Source organism: Triturus cristatus, chromosome 3_1 (genome assembly GCF_964204655.1).
Source record: "Triturus cristatus chromosome 3_1, aTriCri1.1, whole genome shotgun sequence".
NCBI lineage: Eukaryota > Metazoa > Chordata > Amphibia > Caudata > Salamandridae > Triturus > Triturus cristatus.
The window spans coordinates 226,157,081-226,170,117 of NC_140583.1; the positions used below are offsets into that span (position 1 = coordinate 226,157,081).

Sequence of the window (13,037 nt, forward strand, 5' to 3'; positions counted from 1 at the left end):
GATTCGTCAACCGGCGCCAAAGTTATTCAAAATAGAATTTTGAGATATCCTATGGAAACACGGTCTTAACTATAACTATCTACTGGCGACCACCAGTAGATAATATATATATATATATATATATATATATATATATATATATATATATATATATAAAAATTTTGAAAGCAATGATCCTTGATTCGGCGGTGCACTCGGAAACGGATTCAGTGTAGGCAGTAAGACATTTCTTTGCTTGAATATTTTTCTTCGCCTTACGCGTTTCGGAGCAATCTGCTCCTTGGTCACAGGCATTTACAAGTACTGGCGCAGTAAGAAGGGCACGTAAACAGCATGTTCTTAATTGGCCTTTAATTAGCTGAATAAACCAGTTAGTACTGCATGCTGGGAATTGTAGTAATTCATTGTTTTTTTAGTAAGTATTACGATGCCTCTTTGAAGAATAATTTCCTTTTGTAGGTACTGCGTTCATGTTCCCACTTTGAATATTGTCCAAAACCTCCAGTGGGCCTTCAAGAAAGGAAATGTTGTTTTCTCTTGCCATCCGTTTTCCCCACTCAGAGACTTAGAAAGTTCAGTGTCCCCGTGGCCCCTCAGCATTCATAGGGCGGTGCAACCTCCTCGGCTGGATGGCCGTGAATAATTTTGAAAGCAATGATCCTCGATTCGGCGGTGCACTCGGAAAGGTATTCAGTGTAGGCAGTAAGACATTTCTTTGCTTGAATATTTTTCTTCGCCTTACGCGTTTCGGAGCAATCTGCTCCTTGGTCACAGGCATTTACAAGTACTGGCGCAGTAAGAAGGGCACGTAAACAGCATGTTCTTAATTGGCCTTTAATTAGCTGAATAAACCAGTTAGTACTGCATGCTGGGAATTGTAGTAATTCATTGTTTTTTTAGTAAGTATTACGATGCCTCTTTGAAGAATAATTTCCTTTTGTAGGTACTGCGTTCATGTACCCACTTTGAATATTGTCCAAAACCTCCAGTGGGCCTTCAAGAAAGGAAATGTTGTTTTCTCTTGCCATCCGTTTTCCCCACTCAGAGACTTAGAAAGTTCAGTGTCCCCGTGGCCCCTCAGCATTCATAGGGCGGTTCAACCTCCTCGGCTGGATGGCCGTGAATAATTTTGAAAGCAATGATCCTCGATTCGGCGGTGCACTGGGAAACAGATTCAGTGTAGGCAGTAAGACATTTCTTTGCTTGAATATTTTTCTTCGCCTTACGCGTTTCGGAGCAATCTGCTCCTTGGTCACAGGCATTTACAAGTACTGGCGCAGTAAGAAGGGCACGTAAACAGCATGTTCTTAATTGGCCTTTAATTAGCTGAATAAACCAGTTAGTACTGCATGCTGGGAATTGTAGTAATTCATTGTTTTTTTAGTAAGTATTACGATGCCTCTTTGAAGAATAATTTCCTTTTGTAGGTACTGCGTTCATGTACCCACTTTGAATATTGTCCAAAACCTCCAGTGGGCCTTCAAGAAAGGAAATGTTGTTTTCTCTTGCCATCCGTTTTCCCCACTCAGAGACTTAGAAAGTTCAGTGTCCCCGTGGCCCCTCAGCATTCATAGGGCGGTGCAACCTCCTCGGCTGGATGGCCGTGAATAATTTTGAAAGCAATGATCCTCAATTCGGCGGTGCACTCGGAAACGGATTCAGTGTAGGCAGTAAGACATTTCTTTGCTTGAATATTTTTCTTCGCCTTACGCGTTTCGGAGCAATCTGCTCCTTGGTCACAGGCATTTACAAGTACTGGCGCAGTAAGAAGGGCACGTAAACAGCATGTTCTTAATTGGCCTTTAATTAGCTGAATAAACCAGTTAGTACTGCATGCTGGGAATTGTAGTAATTCATTGTTTTTTTAGTAAGTATTACGATGCCTCTTTGAAGAATAATTTCCTTTTGTAGGTACTGCGTTCATGTACCCACTTTGAATATTGTCCAAAACCTCCAGTGGGCCTTCAAGAAAGGAAATGTTGTTTTCTCTTGCCATCCGTTTTCCCCACTCAGAGACTTAGAAAGTTCAGTGTCCCCGTGGCCCCTCAGCATTCATAGGGCGGTGCAACCTCCTCGGCTGGATGGCCGTGAATAATTTTGAAAGCAATGATCCTCGATTCGGCGGTGCACTGGGAAACAGATTCAGTGTAGGCAGTAAGACATTTCTTTGCTTGAATATTTTTCTTCGCCTTACGCGTTAAGGAGCAATCTGCTCCTTGGTCACAGGCATTTACAAGTACTGGCGCAGTAAGAAGGGCACGTAAACAGCATGTTCTTAATTGGCCTTTAATTAGCTGAATAAACCAGTTGGTACTGCATGCTGGGAATTGTAGTAATTCATTGTTTTTTTAGTAAGTATTACGATGGCTCTTTGAAGAATAATTTCCTTTTGTAGGTACTGCGTTCATGTACCCACTTTGAATATTGTCCAAAACCTCCAGTGGGCCTTCAAGAAAGGAAATGTTGTTTTCTCTTGCCATCCGTTTTCCCCACTCAGAGACTTAGAAAGTTCAGTGTCCCCGTGGCCCCTCAGCATTCATAGGGCGGTGCAACCTCCTCGGCTGGATGGCTGTGAATAATTTTGAAAGCAATGATCCTCGATTCGGCGGTGCACTCGGAAACGTATTCAGTGTAGGCAGTAAGACATTTCTTTGCTTGAATATTTTTCTTCGCCTTACGCGTTTCGGAGCAATCTGCTCCTTGGTCACAGGCATTTACAAGTACTGGCGCAGTAAGAAGGGCACGTAAACAGCATGTTCTTAATTGGCCTTTAATTAGCTGAATAAACCAGTTAGTACTGCATGCTGGGAATTGTAGTAATTCATTGTTTTTTTAGTAAGTATTACGATGCCTCTTTGAAGAATAATTTCCTTTTGTAGGTACTGCGTTCATGTACCCACTTTGAATATTGTCCAAAACCTCCAGTGGGCCTTCAAGAAAGGAAATGTTGTTTTCTCTTGCCATCCGTTTTCCCCACTCAGAGACTTAGAAAGTTCAGTGTCCCCGTGGCCCCTCAGCATTCATAGGGCGGTGCATCCTCCTCGGCTGGATGGCTGTGAATAATTTTGAAAGCAATGATCCTCGATTCGGCGGTGCACTCGGAAACGGATTCAGTGTAGGCAGTAAGACATTTCTTTGCTTGAATATTTTTATTCGCCTTACGCGTTTCGGAGCAATCTGCTCCTTGGTCACAGGCATTTACAAGTACTGGCGCAGTAAGAAGGGCACGTAAACAGCATGTTCTTAATTGGCCTTTAATTAGCTGAATAAACCAGTTAGTACTGCATGCTGGGAATTGTAGTAATTCATTGTTTTTTTAGTAAGTATTACGATGCCTCTTTGAAGAATAATTTCCTTTTGTAGGTACTGCGTTCATGTACCCACTTTGAATATTGTCCAAAACCTCCAGTGGGCCTTCAAGAAAGGAAATGTTGTTTTCTTTGCCATCCGTTTTCCCCACTCAGAGACTTAGAAAGTTCAGTGTCCCCGTGGCCCCTCAGCATTCATAGGGCGGTGCATCCTCCTCGGCTGGATGGCCGTGAATAATTTTGAAAGCAATGATCCTCGATTCGGCGGTGCACTCGGAAACGGATTCAGTGTAGGCAGTAAGACATTTCTTTGCTTGAATATTTTTCTTCGCCTTACGCGTTTCGGAGCAATCTGCTCCTTGGTCACAGGCATTTACAAGTACTGGCGCAGTAAGAAGGGCACGTAAACAGCATGTTCTTAATTGGCCTTTAATTAGCTGAATAAACCAGTTGGTACTGCATGCTGGGAATTGTAGTAATTCATTGTTTTTTTAGTAAGTATTACGATGCCTCTTTGAAGAATAATTTCCTTTTGTAGGTACTGCGTTCATGTACCCACTTTGAATATTGTCCAAAACCTCCAGTGGGCCTTCAAGAAAGGAAATGTTGTTTTCTCTTGCCATCCGTTTTCCCCACTCAGAGACTTAGAAAGTTCAGTGTCCCCGTGGCCCCTCAGCATTCATAGGGCGGTGCATCCTCCTCGGCTGGATGGCCGTGAATAATTTTGAAAGCAATGATCCTCGATTCGGCGGTGCACTCGGAAACGGATTCAGTGTAGGCAGTAAGACATTTCTTTGCTTGAATATTTTTCTTCGCCTTACGCGTTTCGGAGCAATCTGCTCCTTGGTCACAGGCATTTACAAGTACTGGCGCAGTAAGAAGGGCACGTAAACAGCATGTTCTTAATTGGCCTTTAATTAGCTGAATAAACCAGTTGGTACTGCATGCTGGGAATTGTAGTAATTCATTGTTTTTTTAGTAAGTATTACGATGCCTCTTTGAAGAATAATTTCCTTTTGTAGGTACTGCGTTCATGTACCCACTTTGAATATTGTCCAAAACCTCCAGTGGGCCTTCAAGAAAGGAAATGTTGTTTTCTCTTGCCATCCGTTTTCCCCACTCAGAGACTTAGAAAGTTCAGTGTCCCCGTGGCCCCTCAGCATTCATAGGGCGGTGCATCCTCCTCGGCTGGATGGCTGTGAATAATTTTGAAAGCAATGATCCTCGATTCGGCGGTGCACTCGGAAACGGATTCAGTGTAGGCAGTAAGACATTTCTTTGCTTGAATATTTTTCTTCGCCTTACGCGTTTCCGAGCAATCTGCTCCTTGGTCACAGGCATTTACAAGTACTGGCGCAGTAAGAAGGGCACGTAAACAGCATGTTCTTAATTGGCCTTTAATTAGCTGAATAAACCAGTTAGTACTGCATGCTGGGAATTGTAGTAATTCATTGTTTTTTTAGTAAGTATTACGATGCCTCTTTGAAGAATAATTTCCTTTTGTAGGTACTGCGTTCATGTACCCACTTTGAATATTGTCCAAAACCTCCAGTGGGCCTTCAAGAAAGGAAATGTTGTTTTCTCTTGCCATCCGTTTTCCCCACTCAGAGACTTAGAAAGTTCAGTGTCCCCGTGGCCCCTCAGCATTCATAGGGCGGTGCAACCTCCTCGGCTGGATGGCCGTGAATAATTTTGAAAGCAATGATCCTCAATTCGGCGGTGCACTCGGAAACGGATTCAGTGTAGGCAGTAAGACATTTCTTTGCTTGAATATTTTTCTTCGCCTTACGCGTTTCGGAGCAATCTGCTCCTTGGTCACAGGCATTTACAAGTACTGGCGCAGTAAGAAGGGCACGTAAACAGCATGTTCTTAATTGGCCTTTAATTAGCTGAATAAACCAGTTAGTACTGCATGCTGGGAATTGTAGTAATTCATTGTTTTTTTAGTAAGTATTACGATGCCTCTTTGAAGAATAATTTCCTTTTGTAGGTACTGCGTTCATGTACCCACTTTGAATATTGTCCAAAACCTCCAGTGGGCCTTCAAGAAAGGAAATGTTGTTTTCTCTTGCCATCCGTTTTCCCCACTCAGAGACTTAGAAAGTTCAGTGTCCCCGTGGCCCCTCAGCATTCATAGGGCGGTGCAACCTCCTCGGCTGGATGGCCGTGAATAATTTTGAAAGCAATGATCCTCGATTCGGCGGTGCACTTGGAAACAGATTCAGTGTAGGCAGTAAGACATTTCTTTGCTTGAATATTTTTCTTCGCCTTACGCGTTTCGGAGCAATCTGCTCCTTGGTCACAGGCATTTACAAGTACTGGCGCAGTAAGAAGGGCACGTAAACAGCATGTTCTTAATTGGCCTTTAATTAGCTGAATAAACCAGTTAGTACTGCATGCTGGGAATTGTAGTAATTCATTGTTTTTTTAGTAAGTATTACGATGCCTCTTTGAAGAATAATTTCCTTTTGTAGGTACTGCGTTCATGTACCCACTTTGAATATTGTCCAAAACCTCCAGTGGGCCTTCAAGAAAGGAAATGTTGTTTTCTTTGCCATCCGTTTTCCCCACTCAGAGACTTAGAAAGTTCAGTGTCCCCGTGGCCCCTCAGCATTCATAGGGCGGTGCATCCTCCTCGGCTGGATGGCTGTGAATAATTTTGAAAGCAATGATCCTCGATTCGGCGGTGCACTCGGAAACGGATTCAGTGTAGGCAGTAAGACATTTCTTTGCTTGAATATTTTTCTTCGCCTTACGCGTTTCCGAGCAATCTGCTCCTTGGTCACAGGCATTTACAAGTACTGGCGCAGTAAGAAGGGCACGTAAACAGCATGTTCTTAATTGGCCTTTAATTAGCTGAATAAACCAGTTAGTACTGCATGCTGGGAATTGTAGTAATTCATTGTTTTTTTAGTAAGTATTACGATGCCTCTTTGAAGAATAATTTCCTTTTGTAGGTACTGCGTTCATGTACCCACTTTGAATATTGTCCAAAACCTCCAGTGGGCCTTCAAGAAAGGAAATGTTGTTTTCTCTTGCCATCCGTTTTCCCCACTCAGAGACTTAGAAAGTTCAGTGTCCCCGTGGCCCCTCAGCATTCATAGGGCGGTGCAACCTCCTCGGCTGGATGGCCGTGAATAATTTTGAAAGCAATGATCCTCAATTCGGCGGTGCACTCGGAAACGGATTCAGTGTAGGCAGTAAGACATTTCTTTGCTTGAATATTTTTCTTCGCCTTACGCGTTTCGGAGCAATCTGCTCCTTGGTCACAGGCATTTACAAGTACTGGCGCAGTAAGAAGGGCACGTAAACAGCATGTTCTTAATTGGCCTTTAATTAGCTGAATAAACCAGTTAGTACTGCATGCTGGGAATTGTAGTAATTCATTGTTTTTTTAGTAAGTATTACGATGCCTCTTTGAAGAATAATTTCCTTTTGTAGGTACTGCGTTCATGTACCCACTTTGAATATTGTCCAAAACCTCCAGTGGGCCTTCAAGAAAGGAAATGTTGTTTTCTCTTGCCATCCGTTTTCCCCACTCAGAGACTTAGAAAGTTCAGTGTCCCCGTGGCCCCTCAGCATTCATAGGGCGGTGCAACCTCCTCGGCTGGATGGCCGTGAATAATTTTGAAAGCAATGATCCTCGATTCGGCGGTGCACTGGGAAACAGATTCAGTGTAGGCAGTAAGACATTTCTTTGCTTGAATATTTTTCTTCGCCTTACGCGTTTCGGAGCAATCTGCTCCTTGGTCACAGGCATTTACAAGTACTGGCGCAGTAAGAAGGGCACGTAAACAGCATGTTCTTAATTGGCCTTTAATTAGCTGAATAAACCAGTTAGTACTGCATGCTGGGAATTGTAGTAATTCATTGTTTTTTTAGTAAGTATTACGATGCCTCTTTGAAGAATAATTTCCTTTTGTAGGTACTGCGTTCATGTACCCACTTTGAATATTGTCCAAAACCTCCAGTGGGCCTTCAAGAAAGGAAATGTTGTTTTCTTTGCCATCCGTTTTCCCCACTCAGAGACTTAGAAAGTTCAGTGTCCCCGTGGCCCCTCAGCATTCATAGGGCGGTGCATCCTCCTCGGCTGGATGGCCGTGAATAATTTTGAAAGCAATGATCCTCGATTCGGCGGTGCACTCGGAAACGGATTCAGTGTAGGCAGTAAGTAATTTCTTTGCTTGAATATTTTTCTTCGCCTTACGCGTTTCGGACCAATCTGCTCCTTGGTCACAGGCATTTACAAGTACTGGCGCAGTACGAAGGGCACGTAAACAGCATGTTCTTAATTGGCCTTTAATTAGCTGAATAAACCAGTTGGTACTGCATGCTGGGAATTGTAGTAATTCATTGTTTTTTTAGTAAGTATTACGATGCCTCTTTGAAGAATAATTTCCTTTTGTAGGTACTGCGTTCATGTACCCACTTTGAATATTGTCCAAAACCTCCAGTGGGCCTTCAAGAAAGGAAATGTTGTTTTCTCTTGCCATCCGTTTTCCCCACTCAGAGACTTAGAAAGTTCAGTGTCCCCGTGGCCCCTCAGCATTCATAGGGCGGTGCAACCTCCTCGGCTGGATGGCCGTGAATAATTTTGAAAGCAATGATCCTCGATTCGGCGGTGCACTCGGAAACGTATTCAGTGTAGGCAGTAAGACATTTCTTTGCTTGAATATTTTTCTTCGCCTTACGCGTTTCGGAGCAATCTGCTCCTTGGTCACAGGCATTTACAAGTACTGGCGCAGTCAGAAGGGCACGTAAACAGCATGTTCTTAATTGGCCTTTAATTAGCTGAATAAACCAGTTAGTACTGCATGCTGGGAATTGTAGTAATTCATTGTTTTTTTAGTAAGTATTACGATGCCTCTTTGAAGAATAATTTCCTTTTGTAGGTACTGCGTTCATGTACCCACTTTGAATATTGTCCAAAACCTCCAGTGGGCCTTCAAGAAAGGAAATGTTGTTTTCTCTTGCCATCCGTTTTCCCCACTCAGAGACTTAGAAAGTTCAGTGTCCCCGTGGCCCCTCAGCATTCATAGGTAGGGGTGGGCGGAATTTGCGTAATCGCGTTACGCAAATCTCCGCGAAACGGTAAAAAATCTCCGCGAACACGCAGAAATTCCGCGAACACGCGGAATTGCTTGTTCGCGATACTTTTTTCCTGTTCGCGATCGCTGTTTGCGAGCTCGGGGTGAAATATCTCGCGAACACGCATATTGAGAACGCGAACAAGCAAAAAATTTCGCGAAGTCGCGGAACGCAGATTTTTGGGCAATTTCGCGTTCTCCACGGAACGCGAAATTACCCAAATTTCGCAAATTCCGCGAACGGAACGGAATTTACCGCCCAGGCCTATTCATAGGGCGGTGCATCCTCCTCGGCTGGATGGCCGTGAATAATTTTGAAAGCAATGATCCTCGATTCGGCGGTGCACTCGGAAATGGATTCAGTGTAGGCAGTAAGACATTTCTTTGCTTGAATATTTTTCTTCGCCTTACGCGTTTCGGAGCAATCTGCTCCTTGGTCACAGGCATTTACAAGTACTGGCGCAGTAAGAAGGGCACGTAAACAGCATGTTCTTAATTGGCCTTTAATTAGCTGAATAAACCAGTTGGTACTGCATGCTGGGAATTGTAGTAATTCATTGTTTTTTTAGTAAGTATTACGATGCCTCTTTGAAGAATAATTTCCTTTTGTAGGTACTGCGTTCATGTACCCACTTTGAATATTGTCCAAAACCTCCAGTGGGCCTTCAAGAAAGGAAATGTTGTTTTCTCTTGCCATCCGTTTTCCCCACTCAGAGACTTAGAAAGTTCAGTGTCCCCGTGGCCCCTCAGCATTCATAGGGCGGTGCAACCTCCTCGGCTGGATGGCCGTGAATAATTTTGAAAGCAATGATCCTCGATTCGGCGGTGCACTCGGAAACGGATTCAGTGTAGGCAGTAAGACATTTCTTTGCTTGAATATTTTTCTTCGCCTTACGCGTTTCGGAGCAATCTGCTCCTTGGTCACAGGCATTTACAAGTACTGGCGCAGTAAGAAGGGCACGTAAACAGCATGGTTCTCGGAGCTTCTCCACTTATCAGTAGCTCCTAGAGTACAGTTTCCTCTAATCTAAGATTTGATCTTCATGAACAGGGGGCAAGTTCTTCATCCCCAGTTGGCCTCGCTGAACTTGTCGGCATGGAACCTCATGAGCACGAATTTCAGACCTTAAAGATTGATGATGAATGTCGGGATATCCTCTCCCACTCTCGTGCAATTTCCACAAAAATTAAACCTATGTGGCGAAGTGGAAGAGATTTTGCCAATGGTGCTTGACACAGTCTCTTCACCCCTTCCACTCTTCTCCGGAGCAGGTTCTCGCTTATCTATTGCATCTGGCCAAGGCAGGTCTTTCTCATGCATCAGTCAAAATACATCTGGCTGCCATTTCAAGGTATCGCAAGAAGCCAGGTCATCCATCTCTTTGGTCGCAGAGAGTGATAAAAGAGTTCTTAAAAGGATTATTCAGAGTTTTTCCTTCAATTAAGCATCCATCAGTGCCATGGCAGTTGAACACAGTCTTGGCACAACTCATGAAACCACCATTCGAACCGATTCACAAAGCTGACCTGCAGTTTGTATCTTGGAAAGTATCTCTACTACTGGCTCTGACCTCAGCTAGAAGAGTCAGTGCGATTCAGGCCTTTTCCATCACAGAGCCTTTCTTTCAATTCAAGACAGATTAGGTGATCTTACGAACAAACCCTGAATTCATTCCGAAAGTCCCTTCTGATTTTCACCTCAATGAACCTATTGTTGTTCCCACATATTTTAAAGACCCATCGTCTGCAGCACAAAAATCTTTGCACACATTAGATGTCAAGAGGTGTTTAAAATTTTATATTGATAAGACAAAGTCCTTTCGAAAGATAAGTCGGTTGTTAAGAGCGTTTGCTGGTCCCAGGAAAGGTTTGGCTTTGTCAAGGACTAGCATATCCAGGCGGATAACTTCAGTCATTACTTTGTGTCACAAGGATGCAGGAAATCCTTTGTGCTCGAAGGTGCGAGCTCACTCAACCAGAAATATGGCAACTTCGACTGCATTGTTTGCGGGAGTATCACTTCCGGATATTTGCAGAGCGCCAACGTGGAAGAATGTCCACACGTTTACCAAGCACTACTGTCTAGACACAGCTTGGAAAGCAGATTCAGCAGTGGGAAAAGCCGTGCTACGTCACCTGTTTCATTAAGGTATTTACATCACAATGAATTTTGTCCAAAGAAAATGTCTCTTTTTTTCATGTGAATGTCTTTTCTGACATCTTGTTTTGTATATTTTTCTTACTATATGCCATTGAATTTTGGGTATTATTTGATGTTATGATACAGGTTTAAATACACAACCTATTCTATCTTCTAGAGGATATTGGTTAGGTTTACAAACAGGAAGCAGAGCCTGCGTAAGAGATGAGTGCTCTCCTGGAAACGCTTCCTTGTAAGTGTACTGCTTTCTATTCTGATACAAGCATGTGAATCTATGAAAGATTCAATACTGGAGAAGAAACAAGTTACTTACCTGAACACTATGGTTCTCCAGTAATGATATCTTTCATAGATTCACATGAGACCCGCCCTCCTCCCCGTTTCTCAGGCAGACCACTTTTTATCTCTGATTACTTGCTGGGCTCACTCTCGGGGCTGGAAATCTGAGATATGGTGGCTCTGCTGGGGAGTGTGATCTCAGGGCTGGCGTCTCATTGGCTGGCATTTGGACCACATAATGATGGTATTGGGCTACCAAAGTCTATGCTTATCAATGGTATCTAGGCAGTTCTTTCTTTTTACTGCTATTTATTTAATTTACCGTGAGACTCCCACCATGACAATGGGGAAGATACAAGCATGTGAATCTATTAAAGATATCAATACTGGAGAACCATAGTGTACAGGTAAGTAACTTGTTTCATATATCCTCTACCTCCACTCTCTGACTCATCCTAAACCTCATTCTACTACTATGATCCCCAAAACAACCCGTTCTATATTCTTCTTCCTCTATCCCTCCTTGCATCATCTCAAACCTCTTTTTACTATTTAGGTCTCCCAAAAAAGCCTTTCTAAACCCTTCCCTCATGTATTTCTCCTACACTCATCCGATAACTTATTTTTCTCCCTAATCCACTACTAGAGAGTCTGCCCGTCTCCATCTCTCCTTATGGCAAACCTCCTGCTACAATCCCCAAATAAACATTTTCTTGACCCTTCCCACTTCTATCCCTCCATTATTCTTTTCAATCTATCTGACTCACATGTCCACTTCTCAAATGAATTCATTTTTTCCTATACTAATTCACCACCAATCCTTTTTGGGTTCCGGAATAGCGTGCTACTTGCAGAAAGCTGTTCGACGCCTTGTCAGGGGTAGTAAGTGCTATTTAAATACAATTCCACTTACAATTGTGAAGGAATCCCGTTTCTTTTTCACACAGATGGAGTTGATGTTACTTGTTGCCATGTTAGAGACCCTGCAGTGTTCCCATGCTCACACTATAGAACTGAGTTCACAGCAGAAACCACTTCACTATTGTGCCCTTAGTTACATTCACAAACGGGGTGAAATATTAGTGAGCCTGGCAACAGGACGCTGGCATGGTGAGGAGACTCGTCAAATCAATTGACAGTTTAAGGGCCACTGTTCCCAAAGTGAAACGAGCTTAAACTTTACAAAGAAAGACCTGGAACCGTGAAAATAGTTATACTTCGCAGTGAAACAGTAAAAATAAATGTAGTAGAATGCAATCCCCGTAGATTTTACTCACCTCATTCTCTATTTGCTTAGTTGTGTTAGTTTCTGAATGCCCCAGTCAGCTTTGTTAGACGTGAGGAAGAGAGTGCAGGTTGTGATGGTTTCGCCTGCTAAGTCATCGAGACTACTGGTATGTTCGGTATCCGTTCTTCCACAGGCAGAGCTTGCCATTGAGCAGGCTGGGAGACAGAACATCTCTGACACGGTAAAGACAGCAAGCAACTGACACAGATTAATAAGGCTTTTATTTTAGTGAAAGTGTTCTTCATTGATGGGCGAATTTATATTTGTGGTTATGCAGATTGTTGAGTGGATTAATGTGAGTGTGAGTCAAAGGGTAAATGAATGGATGACTCGTCGAGTGCATGGATGGTGGATAACTTACTGCATATATGGATGAGTTCATAGATTGAGGAAAGGCTATGTGACTGAATCAGTATGAATGGATGAGTTCCTAGATTGATGAATGGGTTGTATGATAGGTTAGGCGAGCACCTGGGCGACTACATTCATATTGCTGGCAGTAGGTATTTGTCCATCGTACTGTTTATTCACCTTTGCACTCACCCATCCACTCCCTATTTATCCATTTATAATCCCTCACATTCACCACCTTTCATAACTTCTGCATTGTATTGATACATCCCCACAGAAACATATGTAAGGGTGCCCATCATTGAACTTGTACTTCACTAATAAAAAAGGGTGACCTTCACTTTGACAGTGCATGTTTGTTTTCATGACAAAAGCTCTGGCTGCTCCAGATATAAACGAGCAATGGCAAAAATAATAGGTCTGGAGTTGGCCTTTTGGCAATTATTGTTTTGTTTTGGCATGGTTTTGTAGAACTTTATTGTTCAAGAAGCAGCTTCGCCCTTATAAATCTAAAAAAAAAAGCATTGACTAAAGGCAAAAATGTTTTCGGGGTTTGAAAAATG

At 43.0% G+C, this 13,037-nt stretch overlaps 1 protein-coding gene across 8 annotated transcripts in view; it reads left to right on the top strand.

The window, feature by feature from the left end:
• Window positions 1–13,037, top strand: part of HERC1 (HECT and RLD domain containing E3 ubiquitin protein ligase family member 1) — a 1,817,725-nt gene that overhangs the window by 1,696,399 nt on the left and 108,289 nt on the right. The window lies entirely within an intron of this gene.